This window comes from Lutra lutra, chromosome 7, assembly GCF_902655055.1.
Source record: "Lutra lutra chromosome 7, mLutLut1.2, whole genome shotgun sequence".
In the NCBI taxonomy this organism is placed as follows: Eukaryota; Metazoa; Chordata; class Mammalia; order Carnivora; family Mustelidae; genus Lutra; species Lutra lutra.
The window spans coordinates 46,897,138-46,917,794 of NC_062284.1; the positions used below are offsets into that span (position 1 = coordinate 46,897,138).

Below are 20,657 nucleotides of genomic sequence, written 5' to 3' on the forward strand. Positions count from 1 at the left end.
AACTCTCCTGAGTCACAGTGGACCCACTTGGGCTCCACATACATCCCTCCTGTCCAAGCAACCAGTTTGTTTCGTCATGGAGCTGTGGCCAGCTGACATTTGCTTTTCCTCCTCTCTTGTCTCTCTGCCCCTTTCCCCACACTCTCCTTACCCGGAGACTGCTCCCCTACCTATCCACCAACCCGGATAGCACTAGCACCAAGTTCTGCCTCAAACTCTGTTTTCTGGGGAGCCACAGATCTGCTCAGCCACGGATGGCCCCTGATGTCCAGCAGGGCTTCGCTTAGAGTAAAGACATACAAGAGAAGACAAAGAACTTGACTTTGAAAAGAAAACCAGATACTGCTGACCCTTCGATCAGGGGATTGTGGGGACCTAGACCCTCGGAGGCCCAGACAAGCTTTCATGCTGCCTCTGCGCATGTTTTCACCCATGTGTCCTTGGGACTTGACTTCCTAAAAGGCACTGAAGGGATTCAAGGCCGTTGTCTATCACCTGTGGCTAGTCTAAAGAGCAGCTGGTGAGCATTTTTATACTAGAGTGTAAAAGACTTTCTCTAGAACCTCTGTTTTCTAATGGAGCCCATGGGGACTGGAGATGCTAACACTCAGTCTTTATTATGTTCAAGGCACTAAGCTAAGCCCTTTACTTTCATTGTTCATTTAATCTTCACAACAGCCTGAGGTAGTATTATTAATATAAAGTACCAGTATTGTTCCCCTTTTACAGATGAGAGAAAAGGTTCTCAGACAACCTAGAACTTGTAGGTTGCTCAAAACCATGCAGCCAGGACTCAAACCCATATCTAAAGGAGAAAATGTCACATACGGTGATGGCCCATACGGAAGACACTTCAGGGGCACAGCCCCGCTGGGGAAGCTTTTTGGGTTGATGGTTTCTTCCACATTAGAGATATCATTAATCGTGTATCAGGTGTTTGAAAAGAAAAGACCTGTTTTGCTCCTTGGCCTCCCACCCAGCCCTGGCCCTCAGTCTACCCACAGGCAGGAATGGGTATACGGCTGCTAAAAACCCAAAAACTTCCTTTCCGTTCCCCCCCGCCCACCGCCAATAAGGGTAAGTCAGTGGGAGCCTGAGAAGCAGGCACCAGGGCACAAATCAGACTGTATCTGTCCCTGCTATGCTGTGACATAGTTGCCTCTGGTCAGAAGCAACCAGCCACGGAATAAGAAAGTCTTCTCCCCGGAAATGCACCTCGCAGGGTCCCAGGGCCTGTACCCACTGAACTGGTCCCCCTTGTAGACAGAGGGAAAACCGGGTTTCTGGGGCTTCCATCCTCCCTGGGGCCCCCAGTTCTGAGAGGGAATTCTGGACCAAAAAGAAAAAGATAAAATGCCGCAATTCTTAACACAACGACCTTCAAGAAGAGCAACTACATTTTACCTTGAAAACTGCAGAACCCAGAGCAGAGTCTACGTAGACAATGCAAATGATATGCATGTGATATGCAAACACGCATGCAAATGACCCAGAGAGCAGGCCGGCAGAGGCGCCGGGTGCCTCTAGAGGGAGGTAGAGGGAAGCTTGGACAGGGCGGTTAGGAGGCCAGGAGCCCCAAGTTGGGGACCACGGAAAAGCTTGCAGGGGAACTCTCCGTGGGGTACACAGAGCCCTTCCTGTCCCACCAGCCCTGCACTACATACACACCCATGCACACCGTCACACACACAACCACTGCCACCATACAGGCATACACCTCACAGCACAACACACAGAACACAACTCAGAGAAACACACACAGCCAAAGAAATGCTGAAACACAGACATTGACACACACAAAGGCACGCAGACTCCCACGCACACTCACCCACTCCACCCCGCACTCAAACACAAACACGAGAGTGAAAAAGCAGACACACGTGCAGACAAACACACAGATACACAGCAACGCGGACACAAAGTCCCCCCACCCACCCAAGCACGGACGTGCACATACATGCACATACCCATCCCCACCCCGTGCAGCCAAGCAAACAAATCCTTCTGGAAAAGAAAGAACTCTAGACATACTGAATCTCCACTCTGAGCCAGGCAGGAGGAGGGAATTTTAAGTCCTTATTTAATCTTTACCAGGCAACATTAAGAAGTGGGGGTGGGGAGCACCTGGGTGGCTGGGTCAGTTAAGTGGCTGACTCCTGATTTGGGCTCAGATCATGGTCTCAGGGTTGTGAGATCGAGCCCCACGTCGGGCTCCATGCTGAATGTGGACCCTGCTTCAAAATCTTTTTCCCTCTGGCCCTCCACTCGTACTCTCTCTCTCTCCAAAAAAAAAAAATAAATAAAAGTGGGGGTGATTATCTCAATATTTACTGACAAGGAAAAACAGGCCCAAAGGTGGACTGATGGACCCAGTCAACAGCAGGACCCAGCTTCCATAATACGATGATGCTGTGACACTCGCCCCCTCCCACCCAGTGGAGTCCTCCCTGGACAGTGGGACACAGAAATCACTGTCCACTGCACCCCCGTCCACATCTCGGTCCTCCCTAGGCAGTCCTAAAGCCCACCCAGCAACCTCAGAGACACTTCTACCCTTCCATCATTTTGCGGGGACATGCTCCGTGATGCAACCTCACATTCATTCCGGAAATCTGCTGGGGGCGGAAGGGAATCGCTTCTTTCAACTCAAATGGGATCCAACACTGGATTTTCAGGAGCTGCCTGGCTCAGAGAGAACATTCACACTAGAAGAATGACTCTCTCCTGCAAAGTATACAAACTTTAAATGCCACCCTGCCCACCCCTTCCTACAAACACACACTCAAAAAGAAATGTGCTTTTCAGGGCAAGAATGAGTAAGATTTCTTGCTTCCTGCCATTAAGTCAGTGTGTCACCTTCGGCAAGACACTGTCCCCTACTCCCCCATCCCAGGGTCTGTTTCCTGATTTGCCTGTGAGAGGTAGGACAAGAGGATTCCCGAGTCTCCCTGACAGCACAAGTGGACAGCTGTCCCACAGTGTTCCCCAGCACTGTCCCCTGACTTTGGGGACTCACTGCTAATGCCGGGACCTCCACCAGGGAAGGGTAGGATCAGACAGAGCTCCAGGGTCAGGACTCACCTATCACCCCCAGGCCCCTAGCCTGCCAACAGGAGACATTCGGCACCTCCCTTGGTAACCTTGAGAGTCTCAGAAGGGAGGCCAGCTGGGAACCGGGGAACCTTAAAATATAATAAAGCCATGATTATCGGAGCGAGTGGGGAGGAGTGACAAAATGCCACATTGTTGGTTTTGAGTGTATTTAGAGCCTCAGACACTTTCCAAATTAATATTCATGGAGGCTGGCATGCCATTAATTTGCATATGTAGATTGTTGCTCATCTCCTGCAGGATAAAAAGTTTTGGGGTGTTTTTAATTATTGTACGTATTCTAAGCTTGGATGATAAACCAGGCAGGTCAGGCAGGGAAAGGGCATCTCCCAAGGGCAGAAGTGGGTTTTAAATAATTTTTGTTCTGGGGTGCCTGGGTGGCTTAGTAGGTTAAGTGTCTGATTTCTGCTCAGGTCATGGGATCGAGCCCTGCCTAGGGCTTCTTGCTCAGTGGGGAGTCTGCTTCTCCCTCTGCCCCCCCCACATGTGCACACACACACTCTCTCTCAAATAAATAAATAAAATCTTTAAATAATAAGAAGAAGAGTTTTTGCTCTGAGGAAAGGTGGGTCCTAGATATACAGGAGTAAGTCACCCCTACCCTGACCTACAAAATCCATTCTAGAACAGCACTCTGGAGTCCTCCCATCAAGCTCCTACCTCAGGAAGCCTGACCACCGCAGGTCCCCACACAAGCCTCTGGGAAACCAAGCCTGCCACCGTCACTCAAAGTCACCTTTGCAAGGAAAGCACCAGGCTTAGGGTTTGATGTTGGGCAAGTTGCTCACACTCTCTGGGCCCCTGTTTCTGACAACAATACTCTGCTTTGAAGAGTTGTTGTGAAACACAAGCCAGATAACTACAGAGATGGATGGATAGCACTGGCCATGCAATATTATGAACGTATTTAACACTACAGAACTGTATGTACACTTAAAAATGGTTAAGACAGTAAATTTTATGTTATGTTTATTTACCCCAATAAAAATGATTTTTTTTAAACCCACAAACTTAAAAACGAATGAACCAAAAAACTGCTCATCCAAATGGGAAGTCCTAAAAAAGGTAAGCATCGTGGGGCGCCCGGGTGGCTCAGTGGGTTAAAGTCTCTGCCTTCAGCTCGGGTTGTGATCCCAGGTCCTGGAATCGAGCCCTGCATCGGGCTCTCTGCTCAGCGGGGAACCTGCTTCCCCCTTTCTCTCTGCCTGCCTCCCTGCCTACTTGTGATCTCTGTTTGTCAAGTAAATAAAATAAAAATCCTTAAAAAAAAAAAAAAAAAGGTAAGCATCGTTAAGGTACTTCTCCTGCAGTAACCAGCCTATGCTCTTCCCAGGGGCCTTCACGGAAGGTTCTATCCCCTGGCACTGCCAGCCAAAGCCTCCCAAGGACCTGAGGGTTATTTATTTAGTTCTCTCCTGCTCTTCACTGGCATCCCTCCTCCTTTTTGCACAAATAGCATGTCTTAACTGCCCCACCACTGTGAGAATCCAGAGGTTCCTGATTATTCCAAAGTTCTTGGGCACTGATCGTCCAAAGTGCGTGAAGCCCGGTGAGGGTCTGTAGGTGGGAAGGCAGTGCAGCCTGCTGGGAAGTTCAGGGGTTTGGAGTCATGCAGACTTGGGTGGAATCCGGATGCTGCCAATGATCAACGGGACCCTGACGGTCAATCTCTCTAGCCTCAACCTTCTCATCTGTACAATGAGATAATACCTACCTCTAGCGTACATACGCATCGGCACATAACAAAGGTTCAGAACATGGTTTCTATTACTGTGATTGCTGAAAAATTAGCAGCAGCTCTAGCATGACTCTTTCAGACCACTGGGGGCGCTATTCAGAGAGCTCAACTGTTGGTCTCTCGGAGGGGTGTTTGAGGCACTGTGAAGAATCAGGGTTGTGTTTTTCTTTCAAAGACCAAGCAGAGACACTGAGTCTTGATGCCCAGCTTTGCACCAAGGTCTGCTGTTGCACTAGAATTAAACAGAGCTCCTTTAATTGTGCGGGCTAATGAGAAAAAGCAGCATCCTAACACACAAATGTTTTTGTGCCAAGGGCCAGCCAAATGACACCCCCACAGGTTGTAGGGACAAAGGTTTCACAGTCATTCCGGTTGAGAAATGTAATAGGACAGGTGAGTCACCACAGGGCACGTGGCGGAGGAAGCAGCCAAAATGCCCCATGCAGCCAAAACCACAATCTGTAGCAAGGGGTGATTTAATCTTAATGGAAAAACAGCATCTATCACGTCAAATTAATATTGTTAATCTGAATATTATTGGCTTTGTAGTTTGCATTTTAATTTATAAACTTGTTTGGAGTTTAATAATGGGTAAGAGTTATAAGCATATGTTATTTATGCCTGGTTTTTATATTTATATATATTTAAATATTATTATATTAATAATTTAAGACAATACTAGAGGTCTGGGAAGCTTTCTCCCCATTTAAAGTGGAACCATCTGTACATTTCTCAAGTCTTAAAACCATTGACCTGAAAATTAATGCAGAAACAAACCTGGGGAGGGGTCCCTGGGTGGCTCAGTGAGTTGAGCATCTGGCTCTTAGTTTTGGCAGGGGTCATGATCTCATGGGTCATGGGATCGAGTCCTCCGAGCCCCTCCACAGGGTGTCTGCTTGAGGATTCTCTCCCTCTGCCCCTCTTCTCCCCTTCCCCGCTCACACACAGGTGCATGCACACGCACACACTCTCTCTCAAATAAATAAATAAGAAACAAACCTAGGGAATAGTTAAGGTCCTTAAAAAAAAATCAGGTTTATTGGAGGGTGCCTGGGTGGCTCAGTAGGTTAAGCATCTGCCTTTGGCTCAGGTCATAATCCAAAGGTCCTGGGATCAAGCCCCAAATTAGGCTCCCTGCTCAGCCGGGAGCTTGCTTCTCCCTCTCCTACTCCCCTGCACCCCACTCGTTCTGCTTCTCTCTCTCCCAAATGCATAAATAAAATCTTTTGTTAAAATCAGGTCTCTTGGTCATTCCCTTCGACAATGGATGGGGATATGGTGGCTTGGCTGAGAAGAAACTGCAAAACAAGCGAAGGTTACATGATTCGGCCAAGGTCACGCACAAGTCAACCACCCCACCCAGAATTCCTGCCCCGGATGCCAGGGAGGTCTCCAGAACCCCGGGTGAATGCATTCCTTCCTCCTTTGCTCCTAAAACATGTTAGTCCTCCCTGAGCAAGCAATAAATGCTGGTAAAGAAGCAGGATTCCTCCACATCCCAGCTCCTCTCTGTCCCCCACTCAGAGCCAAAGCAGCAGCCAAGTCCTGGGAAAGGTAGATTCCTCCTCCCTGTTCCCAGAAGCACCTGAGGCTCCCAGCTCAGAGTGCTCCAAGAATGCCTAGAATAAAAGATTTCCTGTCTATTGTGCAGGGACACTGGGCTTAGTGTGACGACGCTTCCACATCCTTCCTGCCTCTGACACCAGTATCACCAATGGGTAGACAATGAGCCCCACTCTGGGCTGGCTTCTGGGGAGGGGAGATAAACCAGTTTCCACGGGCTGGTTCATTAGGAAGGTGTGACCAACACACCCAGGGGAAGGAGACCAGCCAGCATGCCAGCAAGGGCTTGGTTGTGTAGTGAAGAGGAGAGAGTTATAGGAACTCAGAGCAGAGGTAGACGGACAAGAGAGGGCAGAGATGGCAGCCCCCTACAGAGTGGGGGTGCCACAGCTGAGCTGTGCCAGTCAAGTGGGACCTGACTGAGTGGCCACTTCAGCCAGTGACAACAGCTATGAGAAGGATGACAGTGTCTCTGAGGCAGTGGAGAGGCTGAAGAGAGGAGTCTCACCTCCTACCAAGCTCCCCTCTGGTCTTCTTGCTGATCCTCAGACTTACTGGGTAAGTTCTCACCTCAGGGCCTTTGCACTTGCTCTTCCCTCTGCCCAGTGCCCTCTGCCCCTGATATTCACATGGCATCCTTCCTCTTGGTCTCTGCTCCAATGTCACCATCAGAGAGGCCTTCCCTGATCATATTGTATAAGATAGTGGCATCCCATTACCACATATACCCCTTTCCCTTGCTATCTTTCTTCATTATAACCACACAAAGTATATTATATAATGCATTTGTTTTTTACCATCTGTCTCCCCTTACTCAATATAAGCTCCACAAAGGCAAAGACTTCATTTCATTCCCTGCTATGCTGAACCTGTGGTCAATGTTCAGTATTTACAGAATGAATGAATGAGAGGACAGAAGAATGCCTGTCGTAACTCCCAGGGCCGGCAGACTCCTCCAACAGACTACACTCCCACTGACAAACCAGCGGTGTCTTCCTTCCACAGGTGACACCGGAGACCCAGGATCGGAGTGGTGGCAGGGGAGGGTGGATGGATACAAGGGGTGGGATCAGAAAGAGGAAGGGCAGAGGAGGTCAGAAAATACGGCTCAGGCCCGGCTTGAACGCAGTGTTTTCTGCTCTAAAGGAGTCTCTAGCCCAGGCTTGCAGGCGGCAGGAAAGACAGTCAAGGTAAAAAGGTAAAAAGCCGAGTGATCAATGCAACCGACAACCTAACAGGAGGAGCGGGTCCTCAGGAAAGACTCGTGGGAAACATCAGAGTTTTCAAAGCCCCCGGACACACTCTTGGGACAAAACAGGGTCTGAGTCTCATCAGAAACAGATGACAGAAGGAGGTGGGGGACACAGCAAATATGGAAAAGTCTGGGAGAACAGAGCACCACAGTGTCGGGAGAACCTCCCTGAAGATACATGAAATAGACACAGAGGAAAAGCTTGACCTTGACCCTCTCTCTGCCTCCTGCTGGCTAAGTAAGTGTGGCAAGCCACTTCACCTCTCCCAGCCTCCATTTCCTCCTCAGTGAAATGACATCAATAGCCCCAACTTCCCAGGGGTGTTACAAGGCTGACTTAAAACAGGTCCTAAAGAATCACCTGAAGTGGTACCCAGCATACAGCAGACATTCAGCAAATTTAGTCTCTTCCCTAAACCAAAGGAAAAAAAAAAAAAGATGAACTGACTTTTCAGGTAAATAATTTTACTTCCCCTATTCCTGTGATTTATTAATTCATAAATACGGAAGTGCCTGATGTTGGATATGAAGAAGAACCCCCCCACACACCCAATCTTAGACCTCAATCATCTTACATCCCATTGAGAAGATGAGGAACGTTCCAACCGGATGCGGAGCAATGACAGCGGCATCATATTACTAAGTACGGAATTGGCCGTGTAGCAGTAATTACTATACGAGTTCAGGGGAAGAAAAGATCAATGTTCCAAGATTACTGTGGGCCCCAGTGGTCAGGGGAGGTCTAATGAGGACGTGGCTCTCACACTGGCCTTAAAGGAAAGGGTGGCTTGGCTTAAACAGGGAGAAGGTCAGAACTTGAAGCGGGCTTGAAGGCGCCAGGGGTGGTGGGTCCTAGCAGGTAAAGACGGCGAGGCAGGACGCAGTGGGGTGTGGAAGTTTTCGAATGTCTATTTGAGGAGTTTGGGCTTCATGCACTGATGACTACAGGGAAAAATGTAGATGACAATTGGAGAATAAACAAGGTCTTAGGATGACTTGAAGGAGAGAGAGATGCAAGGCTGGGAAATGGCCCCCCCGAGTGACACAATGTGTCTGTGGCCCCAGATTCCAGACTTGCTGCCCCCTCTGTCTTCAGATTACAAACTGTACTATTTGCAAAGCCCTAGAGACTGTTCCTTGTGACATATGTCCCTGTGCCTGGAGGATGGAGGATGGAAGCAGGAGACCAGAGCCATTGCCCAGCATGAGACAGAAAGAACCTGAATGAAGGGGATGTCTTACGTTGTAAAGGAGAGCTTACACCCGAGACAGGTAAGAAAGCTGGTGCATGAATACTGGAATTCGAGGAAGGAGGAGGGCATCAAAATGTCGCTGAGGTTTTGAGCCCAAGCAGCTGGGAAGGTGGGGGTGCCAACAACAAAAATGAAGTATCCACAAGTGTAGATGGCTTGAGACATGGGAAGGCACCAAATTTCAATTTGGGCATAAATTTTATAACGCGGCCAGATATCCAAATAATAATGGTAATAACAGTAATATCTAATTGGCAACTGAAATGTAGCATGAGACGGGGAGGCTGATGAGTTAGCAGAAACCAGGAAGCCGCTGTGACCTGTCTGCCAGTCTGAACTACAGTTGGCTACATTTGGACTGTCAAAGACACTAACTGTAGAGATAAAATCTCATCTTGGCCTAATGGTCCCATTTTACCACAGAGAAAGGCAAGAGGAAGCAATCTGGGCTGCAGGAGCTAATAACCCATCTGGATGTAACCAAATGCTGGAGTTCCAGTATTCACTATGAAACACCTCCTCCAGGAAGCCTTCCCTAACGACTGTGGCTCCCCTGATGTCATGCTCCTCCTACCACAGTTGGTCTGCAAGTCATAATTATATACCTACTCGGATTGTTTGTTGTCGCTATTATTCTGATTGTTCTCTAATTATTTGATAGTCCAGTCATCTCATGGCTCGGGCACTAGATTATAATTCTTTGATGTCAGAGGTCAAACCTTCAAATAATCTACTTATTGTATACCACCAGTCAATTATAATTATTGAGTGAATTCAGATTTATCTTCCCAATAAATCCCCATTATGCAGATGAGTAAACTGAGGCACAAAAAAGTAAAAGGCTTTAGGTCCCAAGGCTAAAAAGTAGACAGATGATTCAAACCCAGGTCTTAAAAGTCTATAGCGATTACTATTGGTTGCTTCTTTCCAAACACCTTCCTCTCTGCGGCCCAACACACAAATCATGATTGTTCTAGGCCACTGACGGCAGTCATCTTCCCTGGCCTGCGGTTGACATACATGATTATTTGATTTGCATTTCCAGCCAGTGAGACCTGAGGGAAAGTCTGAGCAGGGGCTTTTTTTTTTTTTTAAGATTTATTTATTTATTTATTTGACAGACAGAGATTACCAGTAGGCAGAGAAAGAGAGAGAGAGAGAAGAGGAAGCAGGCTCCCCGCTGAGCAGAGAGCCCAGGACCCTAGGATCATGACCTGAGCCGAAGGCAGAGGCTTTAACCCACTGAGCCACCCAGGTGCTCCCTGCACAGGGGCTTTTGGGAAAGGTTCCCCTCCGGCCTTTTCTGCCTCTGCTTCTTACTGTAAGGGTGTAATAGCTGGACCTGTTGCAACCATCTTGTGACCTTATGAACAAGGAAAGATGCAAAGAATCTAGATCTTGATAATGCTGTTGAACCACTGAAAGAACGAAGCTCGAAGCTCGGGGCAGCACAGCCCACACCTCTTACAATGGGAGATACTAAGTTCCTGGAGTTCAAGTTTCCTGCTATCTACAATCCTGACTGATACCCACTCTAATAGAGGCCTCTTGTCCCTAAAGATACCTCAGCCAAGCATTATGGGAGATATATAACAAGTAAAATTCCTGGTTCCAGCCCTCGTTGTGCCTGTCCTGAGACAGTGTTCGATCTATAGTGTTCGATCTAAGTGTTCGATCTATATTTGATTGATTTCTCCCTTGGCTCACCGGTTCCAGAGCATATATATTCCCTGAAAGCATCTGTCTTCCCTTTACTTAAACCTCACTGATGATCTCTAGGTTTCAGCCTCACGATTTGACTCTGGCCTCAGCATTACTGACCAGGTCCATCCCTGTAGCATCCCCCAGCTTCTGAGGATCAAGCTAAAAACAAGATACTTGCACTTGGCTCAGAGAGACCATCAATGGAACTCCGCATTCCTAAATATTTGTTCTTTGAAATGTCTTTCTCAATTAGATCTCACCCAAATGTTTGAGAGTCAGGCTGAATTCCAACTTCCTGCACCCAAACAGACATGTTGAGCCTGCATAATTACTGTAGCCAGCTTTATTTGCTATAAAAACATGGATTTTTTGCTCCTTCTCAACTGTAAAATAATCAATAAATAGGATCCAGATGAAAAATGCCAGCATTTAGGAAAACAACCCCTTTATGGTTCTTTTCTTTGGGGCTTAATTAACACGTTGGGGATAAAATGCGCTGTTACATTTACCCAAGCAGCTAAGTTGAAACACAAACTCTCCTTTCCTCCTGCTGAGATGCAGCTTCACATCAGAAATCTAGGTGAAACAGACAGTTTCAAAACATTCCAAAATGTTCAACAAACAGATCTGTAAACCTGTGATGTGGACTTCTTCCAACCCCTCTCTGTTCACACAATTTTTCTCTCTCTCCTTTAAGAACACATTGCATAGTTACTGTGAAATGAAACACAGATAGTCCCATTAGCAGGAGAAGCAATCTCTCTGACTTTCTTTTAAATGAAGAAGACGTGCCTTTTTGGACACTGACCACCCAGGCCATGAAAGTTTCATGAGGGGTTCTCGTAGCAGATGATACCTTTTCAATTATAACCACTGCTATAATAAACCCCCACAGAGCCACAGGGCACCTATTTATTCCCTAATTATATTGCAATACATTCTCTCTGTGTGTGTGCTGATGAAGATAAAATATTCTTTTAATTCTATGGCCTCCTGGCTGGGGAGGGGGCAGGGGGAGGGGAATCACACATAGGCAAATTCTGGGAGTTCCTAGAGCTAAATCACAGCCTTTGTCCCACCCAGGCTTCTGGACTGCAGGCATAATCTCAAGAAAATCTCTCACTTTCCCTTGTTCTACCACAGTGGTTCTCAAAGCGTGGTCCCAGACCAAGAACTTCCGCGTCGCCTGGGAACTCGTTCCAGATTCAAATTACTGGACCCACTCCAGACCCGGTGAATCAGAAATGGGGGCGGAGCCCATCAATCTGTGTTTAAATACGTCTTCCAGGTGAAATTAAGAGCCCCTGGTCTACAAAATAGAAAGGAAACAGCATTATTTTAAATTAAATCAAAGATCAGGGATACTTGGACTCTACAGTGCTAGGCTCCTTTTGGCATAGCTATCCCAATCTGCAGAGTCAGGGCTCCATTTACCCATCTGTATAATGGGGCTACAGTTTCAAGTAGCTGTAGATGCTGAAATTTTTTTTTTTAAGATTTTATTTATTTATTTGTCAGAGAGAGAAAGAGAGTGCACAAGTAGGCTAAGTGGCAGGGAGAGGCAGAGAGAGAAGCAGGCTCCTGGCTGAGCAAGGAGCCTGATGTGGGACTCGATCCCAGGACACTGGGATCATGACCTGAGCCGAAGGCAGCGGCTTAACCCACTGAGCCACCCAGGTGCCCTAGATGCTGAAATTTAAGAGGTACATGGTTACCTGGCACCGGTATCTATGGATACCAGCAAGATCCCAGTTGCCAACACTCACCAGCTCTCTTCCCCCTGTGCTCTGACTGGCAGAAGCTCTGCCAAGCAGTTCCCCCAAAGCCATATCTAAGGTCTTCAATGCAGCGGCCTCTGGGTTACCCTTGGCAACCAGGGCCTGGGGTCATGGAAAACCACAGAATCTCCAAATCTCATAGCCAAGAGCTTCAAGCCTTTTACCTCAGAGCCACTAGAACCACTAGAACCACTAGAGGGGAGGCTCAGGATTCTCTGTTATACTGTCCCATTTCTTCAGACACCTTTTGTGTATTTGCCTCCTTTCCACATCTAGACTCCAACTCACAGAGAACAGGAGCCTAGAATGTCAGCATCATGAGATATGGGACTCTGCCTGTCTGGTTCATCAGTGTAACCGCAACACTTAGACCAGTGCCTGGCAAAAACAATGAGCTCGAGAACTACCTGTTGACTAAACATTCCTAGCCCAGTAAACGCCCTGCCCATTGTAGGTCCAACAGTATGTTCAAAACCCTTAAGTATCTAAATTCTAAAAGTCGGAGCGCCTGGGTGGCTCGGTGGGTTAAAGCCTCTGCCTTTGGCTCAGGTCATGATCCCAGGGTCCTGGGATTGAGCCCTGCATCCATCTGAGCTCTCTGCTCAGCAGGAAGCCTGCTTCCTCCTCTCTCTCTGCCTGCTTCTCTGCCTACTTGAGATCTCTGTCTGTCAAATAAATAAATAAACTCTTAAAAAAATAAATAAATAAATTCTAAAAGTCATGTTTGGAAAGGGACAAAGAAACTAGTTGAAAGCCCAAGGAACAAGGAGAAAGGGGTAAAGGAGAAGCAAAAGGCTGAATATAACCCTTGCCTCCTGGGGTGCTGAGTTCCCAGCCGACTGCTCACCCTATATCTAGAGCTAGAAGATTCTGGGGACGTGTTTGGAGTTAGTTTTCTGAAGAGCTGACTCTTTCAACTGTCCTAGTGCTTCTCTCAAAAGCCAAATTCTCACCGGCCCTGACTCTGCAGTCCTTTGACCGGTCACTGAACAAGTCATGAGTTGTCCTGCCCCTCTCTTTGTGCTCAAGCCTTGTGCTCCACAATCCTCCTCCCCAACCTGGAAATCTACCTTAGGCTCAATTCCAAACCCTCCCTTCTCCAGACTATCCATCATTCCACCCCCTCCAAAAGCGATTTCACCTGAGAAGGTCTAGCTTCCTTGGCTACAACACAACCGCTGCTCTCCCCATGGGTTGCTTTTATGGGGCCAGGCCAGGTCTAAGGGCTCCCTTTACCCGCAGACTTCAGTGCAGGCATGTAACAAACTGTCACCTCCGTGATTTATCCTGGGAGGCGACCCCAGCACAGAGACTAACAAGAGAATCCAGAAACCAGTCCACTACCTCTAAACTCACAACCTGTCCTCAACACCTACCAAGGGCACACTGTGGCCAGCCTGGAAGCACTTGCCCCATGCTAAGAAAGTGATGATGAGAGTTCTAGGGAAAAAAAAAGAAAAGGGGGGAAAAAACCCAAAACTGAACTAGGAGTCAGGAGACCTGGCTTACATTCCCTTCCACCCCTTAACCAGCTCTAAACAAGTCCTTTCACGTCTCTGAGCCTCAGTTTGCTGATCTGGGAGATGGGAGGAAGAGATGGAGACTGAGCAGACCTTGAACGTTGAGGGGCTTCAACAGTCTGTGAACAACCGAAAGAGAAGGTGCGTGGCGTGCACCAGGGAAAACCCGCCAAACTGAGGATGGAGTGTTCCTGGGTGGTCGGTCCGAAGCCCTCCCGGGACCCCGCCCAACCTACGGGGAGTCCAGGGAAGACGGCCCGCGGGGAGGAACCCTCTTCTCGAAGCCCCCAGCTCTCGGTCCCACTAAACCTGCTCCAAACCCTTCAAGAGAAATCTGTCCAATAGCACTCCAACAAAGAAGGCTGCGAGGCAGGGGCCGCTAGCTCCGAGGAAGCCGCAAGAGCGGCGAATCCGGTCTCCAGGACTCCGGAAGCCAGCGGACCCACGCCCCCCGCAGGCTCCGAGAGCCGCGGCCGACCTCCGCTCGAGGTTGGACACCTGGCCGCGGAATTAACCCCTGCTTCCCCGGCAGAGCGCGGGGAGGTGGAGGGCGGGGGGCAGGGATACTGATGCCGGGGCATGAATACCCTAGCCAGAGCGAGCCCAGATGGCCGGGATCCCAAACCACTCCAAGGCCTCCTGCAACCCGCCAGAGGTCCTGCTTTATCCTCTTTATCCGGGCGGACGGAGTGGGAGATCCCGAAGCGGAGCCACTTTGAAAATATTTTTCTAGAGAACCTGACCACGCGGGAAGGACGCAGACTAGCCTCGCAGCGCGGGCTAGGAGGAACGGATCCCGAGAGCAACTACCGGATGATGGAGCGGAGGAGCCCAGGTCCGGGAGAAAGCCGCCGGGGTTGGAGACTCCGGGAACCGTCAAGCCCCGGCTCCGCACTCCCAGGTTTCCGACGGGTCACGGCTCCGTCACACTCACCGACCTGGACGCCCGGGGGAACAATTTTGCACCTCCTTAGATCGAATTTTTTTCTAACATATTAGGAAAAATAAACCAAGTCCAAAAGGAAGGCGTCTGCGCTCTGCAGCTCCAAGGGGCCGCAACCACCACCATTACCCCACCTCCAACACTACGCCCGGGGCTGAGCGAGAAGTTGGGAACTTCGGGACCGCACTCCAGGCGCGCACTGGGAGTGTCTCGCTTCTCTTTCAACTTCGGGAGCTGGGGTCCCCGCGGAGGGCGGGAGGGACGTCCGGGAAGTCAACCCACAGGGCTGTTCGAGTCCCAGACCTCCCCGAAGAGAATCGGAGCCACCGGATGAGAAAGAATGAAAGGAGTGTACGTTCCGTTTCGCGCCTGCAAAAAGCAAAAGCGCGCAGGTTTGGGCTGGGGCTTCGCGGCGGAGAGGAGCTCCGCGGGCCCCAGAGGGGAACCTGGCCGCGCCCCGCAGGCTCCGCGCCGCGACCCCGGCAGGAAGGGCGCCCGAAGCACTGAGCGCAGCGGCGCGCCCGGGGCGGCTCGGGGAGGCTCGGGGGGGTGAGAGTCCCCAGACTCCGACGGGCGAGGGGACGCGCCGCTGAGCTCGGGTCTTCCCCGCCGCCGGCGCTGCGTCCCGACTGCGGCCAGAGGGCCGGCGCCTGCCCACGCTGGGCGCCCCGCGTCCTGCCGGGACCCCGGGGCGTTCTCCCACGCCCCGGCATTCTCTCCGCCCGCCCTCCCCGCGCCAAACTCGGCTCCCGCAGCCCGCACCGAGCAGGGCAGCAGAGATCCTCGGAGCAGGTGGAAAGTTAGTCGCGGGGCTCCAAAGCCACCTCCCCGGGACCGCAGCCCCCAACCGCCATCTCCGAGTGCCCCCCGCGCGCCCAGGCTCCGCGTCCTCGCAGTCCCGGCTACGCCACCTACCTGCTTCGGCGGCCGCCCCGGGCTGGGCCGGCCAGTCGCGCGGTCCTGTCCTCCAGAGCCCGAGCCGCGCCAGAGCGCCGGGCCAGGAGCCGGAGCTGCGGGCAGCCGAGAGCCGGGCAGCAGGCTCCACGAGCCAGTGAGCGAGTGAGCGAGCGAGCCGGCGGGCGGCTGAAGCCGCGGCTGCTGCTACCGAGCCAGCCCCCACCCCCCGCGTCCCTCGGTCCCTCCCTCCTCTTTCCTCCCAACTCCCTCCTCCCTGCTCGTGGCTCCCTCCCTCCCCCTCTCCCTCCTTCTCCCCCTTCGGTCCTTTCAGACCCTGCTCTCCCTCGCTCGCTCGCCTGCTTTTTCCTATCCTGCAGTCCCTCTCTAGCTTTCCTTTAGGTTCCCTTTTCTCCGATTCTGGATTTTCCAGCATCCCTTCTCTCCACCCTACCACTCCACCCTGCCTTTTCGCCCTTCTGCTCGGTCCTCACCCATCCCTCTTTCCTCTCTCTATACCCTCTCTGTGTCTCTTCGCTTATTCTCTTCCTTTTAATCTTTTCCCACCTCTACAGTCTTTTGTCCTCCCTTCCTCCTTCCTGGTGGGTCAGAACCGCCTGCGGGCTGCCTCAGGATGGGAGATCTCCCCCCGTGGGTGCTGAGGTGGGCCGGGGGAGCCCCTCAGGCCAGCTGGTAACAGGCTAAGGATAGAGAAAGGACCGGCCAGGGCTGGAGACTGGAACCCCAGAAAGGGGCTTGTGAAATTTCTGACGCCCCCCCGCCGGGGGGGGGGGGGGGGCAGAAAGCCAGAAGGCACGTGGGGCAGAATGTCAAACTCCCGAGTGGTTAAGAGAAGGAAACTGATGCCCAGAGAGAAGAGAACAAGGATTTGCTGAGGTCTCCAGAGGCAGGGCTGAGACCACTACTGTCCCAAGCCCTAGACCCACAGGGCCACTAGGAGGAAGGGTTCTTCCACCTTGGGGCACCTGGCTAGCCCACCAGCACTCCTAGGAGGTGCTGAGCCCTAATGAAAGACTTTGCCCAGATGTAGAGAGTGGAACTCCTCTCCCCAGCCCCTCTGAGCAATGGAAGACTCACCAACCTACTTCTGCTTATTAGGGATAAAGCAGGAATGGGACACTGCATGTGTCATTTGTCTCCTTTTCTCCTTGAACTAGAACAAAAGCAGGAAGGCTCAGACTGGGGGAAAGGTGCTATACACATCTCTCCCCAGGAGTTTCTTACAAATAAAGCGAACAGGTTGTCTGAAGCTTGGAGAAATGTGTGTCTGTAAGTAATTGTGTTTGGGCACCTAGCCCTCAAAGGTCAACCACTGATAATCGTCTTCATTCTGGATCTGAGTGGGGCAAGAGGTTTTTCAGGGCATTTCCACATTTCAGCCCAGTGGGATTCAAAGGAGAGCCGTAGGGTCCGGATTCCCTCGGAACCCATTGGGCAGCCCTCCTTTGTCAAGACGGATCATCATTCTCCTAGTTTCACCTCTAATTTCTGGGGCCAGAGTTCGCCCCCTTCAATCCTGTCCTTTCAATAGTACCAACCAGAAGCAGACCCTCCATCCAGCCCAGGGTAGAAACCCATCTTGGGATACTGGCAAAACCCCACACAAATATCCCATCAAGTCCCCTGCCTTGAGACATCAAATCCAATAAATAAGCCCATGCTTGGGCCTCTGATGTTTCACACCACAAAACCAGAAATAGCATCTGGCCAGGGCTGGGATTAGGGTTAGCAAGTGAGGCAACTAGGGCACATTTAAAAAGGGGTTCACTCTCAGTGTCATTCATGTGCAAAGTCAGCATCTAAACTTGGCACCCTGGGAGTCTTCCTGCTTCACCCTACTCCTGGCAAAATCTCAGGGCTGTCACTAACCAGCTGTGTCACCGTGGTCTGTCACTACGTCTCTCTGAGAGATCAGATCCCATCTGATCCTGAAGGGGCTGAAACAGACACTCTCCAAGGCTTTCTCCAGCTCTGAGTGCTGCAGTCTGTGGGTATCAGAGATGCCAAAGGCTAAGAGAACTCCAGCCCTTACTAACTGTGACACTGGGCAGCCACTTCGCTTCCCTAACCTCAGTTACCCTGTGACTAAGATGGGAATGATAAGAGCACTGTGAGCCCTCTGAGGATTAACCCAAATAACGGACAGAGGGGCACTGGGGAACTGTTAGCAATGAGAGTACACAAGATGGATATTTGCATATTTGCCTTCATCTTCACATTGCCTTTTGGGTTATACTTTCCACCCACCCTGCATCCAACCCTCACCTCAGGGTGGTAAACAGCCATTGGTAATTCTCAAACCCCAGTGCTCCCAGGTTCAGGGAGGTGGGCAGGTCTTCCCAGATGACCCTTCCACGCCATCTCAAGGAGCAAATGCACAGGAAGCAACTTGCCCCCCGCCTCCCTGCCTCTGGCACACACTCCCACACTGCCACGCTGTCAGGCGTGAATTGCGCAGCTGGGGGTTGCCTGGGTTTCTGCCATACTCTAAAAAGCCCCATAGATCTATAAAGCTGCACCTTCTCCACCCAGATGGCAGGACTCCAAGGACACAGGTCCCAGCAGAGCCAGGAACACTTTTAGCAAACGTCTCTGAGGGTCGGCTCGGGGTCACGCTGGAGCCCTGAGTGCCTGCTTATGGTAGCGCCGCTTTGCACATGCCACTGCTGGGGACACGTTCAACCCAGCTGCAAGTTTATTTGGGAGATTATAACATCAAAGACCGGGTTACCAGGCTTGAAATGCCTAATCTGAGACAGAAGTTGACTATTCTGAATTATAAACCTGCTCTCAAAAAGCTTGCAGTCTAACTGGGGCAAAAAGACAATAGAGCACAGGAGTAGAGTGAGGGGATGCAGAGCAGAGGCCCCCAAAGCATGTGCCTGAGTTCAAGTTCTGGCTCCATCACTTGTTAGCTATGTGAGGGTGAGTGAATTACCTAATCCCTCTCTGCTTCAGTGTTCTCATCTGCAAAATGGGAACAATAATGAGATAAACACTGCTACTATCCCCGTCATACAGAGGAGGAAACCCAGGCTCAGAAAGAAGAATTGCCTGGCTCAGGGTCACACAGAAAATAGAGCCCAAGCAGAATGGACGTCATTGTCTTTGCTCCCACTCACTCCCTTCCCCCTCGGCTTCTCCTATCCTTCCTTCTAGAGGGCTCCCAAGTGTCTCTTCTCCCGTGAAATGGCATATGACACCCAGCTCATTGCCATCTCCAAACACCAAAACTCTGGTGACCAAAGTGGGAGGGCCTTCTCATTTTTAGAAATAAATGAACTTTAGAAGGCTAGGACACAGGACAAATGTCCAGGACTCCAGCCACAGTGCTCCCCACCTTTCCTCTGCTCAAGTGTACAGGGAACTCCCTTTGTTCTCCTTCCCTCTCCCTCTTCTCCTTGCTGAGGGATTGCCTTTTCCCCTCTTGTTTTCTGCAGAGCCATGGCTTAAAGTCCCAGGGAGGAACAGCCACAGAGAACACATCAGGGGATGACTGGGATTTGTTAAATGACAGAAAGATTTCACCTCCTCCACTGAAACTTGCTGTATTAGTTTGCTTGAAAAATGTCTATCTTCCCACCACACCCGAAGGTAATTGGGGTCTTACTTACCTCCATGTCTATTACAAGGGGCTTAGCCTTATTAAAAGAATAAATAAAATACAGTTTACCTTTTTTAAGATTTTATTTATTTATTTGGCAGAGAGAGAGCACAAGCAGGGGGAGAGGCAGACAGAGGGAGAGGAAGAAGCAGAAGTCCCTCAGAGCAGGGAGCCCGATGTGGGGCCCGATCCCAGGACCCTCAGAACATGACCTGAGCCAAAGGCAGACTCTTAACTGACTGAGCTACCCCGGCGCCCCCATGTCTACAGTTTATTACTGAGGTATACATAGGGTCTCATTTAACTCTCCCGGCAATAATCTATAGCAGGCAGTATCACCCTCCCTTTCACAGAAGGGGAAACTGAAGGTCCAAGCCAAAGTGATAAAACCCGCATTTGAATTCAGGTCTACTCAGAGCTCCACACACTAGAGTCTTGCACTGTAGGGCTGGCACTAGGGTAAGGCAAACAAGGACCACCTTCCAGCCAAAAGAAAGCACTGGCTCTCAGGTGCTAACTTTTACTTACCCAGCCCTGAGAAAAAGCAACCTTCCGATACCCTCCAAAGCATTATAGGGACTGTGGGATCCCTGTGTCCGAGCCATTGACAAGACTCAGAGAAGGCACAGAGGAAGCAGCATCCAAGGGAACCCACTAGTGTTACCCCCGCTCATGTAACACACCCTGGCAGTACACCAGACACAACCTCCGACATACCTACACTCAGCAATCCGGCCCGGCACACAGATCACCAAGAGAGAAACAGCCCAGCGCACCTGTGTCCACACCAACACAACTCAAAACACCTGCACATGCATATAATTCCTGCCCTCACTCAAAAACAGGGGAGGGAGACTAAGGATCTGAATAAAACCCAAGTGGAATAACTTTCCTCACGAGTTTTTTATGAACACACAGCCACCAATCAAAGTCTTGATTAACTTGGTTGTATTTATTAGATTGTGTTCAATAATTAAAAACTTTGAATATGGATGGAATATTTAATGAGCTTGGTAGAGATCTATTTACGTAGAACTGTGAGAAGGACCAATGGCACTGAACTGGGAATTAAATGGAATTTGAATTCTCAGAAACCAGGGTTGAAAATCTCTCCATTGTACATTTTCATGGATTTATTTAAATTATAGGTTGTCGTCATGACATTATTATGCTATTGTTATGATGCTCTGCTATTATAACTGATTATTACACAGTCCCAAGAAATGTGGCATGGAGACACGGAATTTCCTTGCATCCTGGCAAAGTTGGATTGGGT

General features: G+C 50.1%; 1 protein-coding gene across 1 annotated transcript in view; it reads right to left on the reverse strand.

The window, feature by feature from the left end:
- Positions 1 to 15,931, reverse strand: part of MEGF11 (multiple EGF like domains 11) — a 353,918-nt gene extending 337,987 nt beyond the window's left edge. The window contains exon 1 of the mRNA XM_047736785.1: positions 15,778 to 15,931. The gene's annotated coding sequence lies outside the window, so the exon portion shown is untranslated. The remainder of the gene's footprint in view (positions 1 to 15,777) is intronic.
- Between the last annotated feature and the right edge of the window lie 4,726 nt (positions 15,932 to 20,657).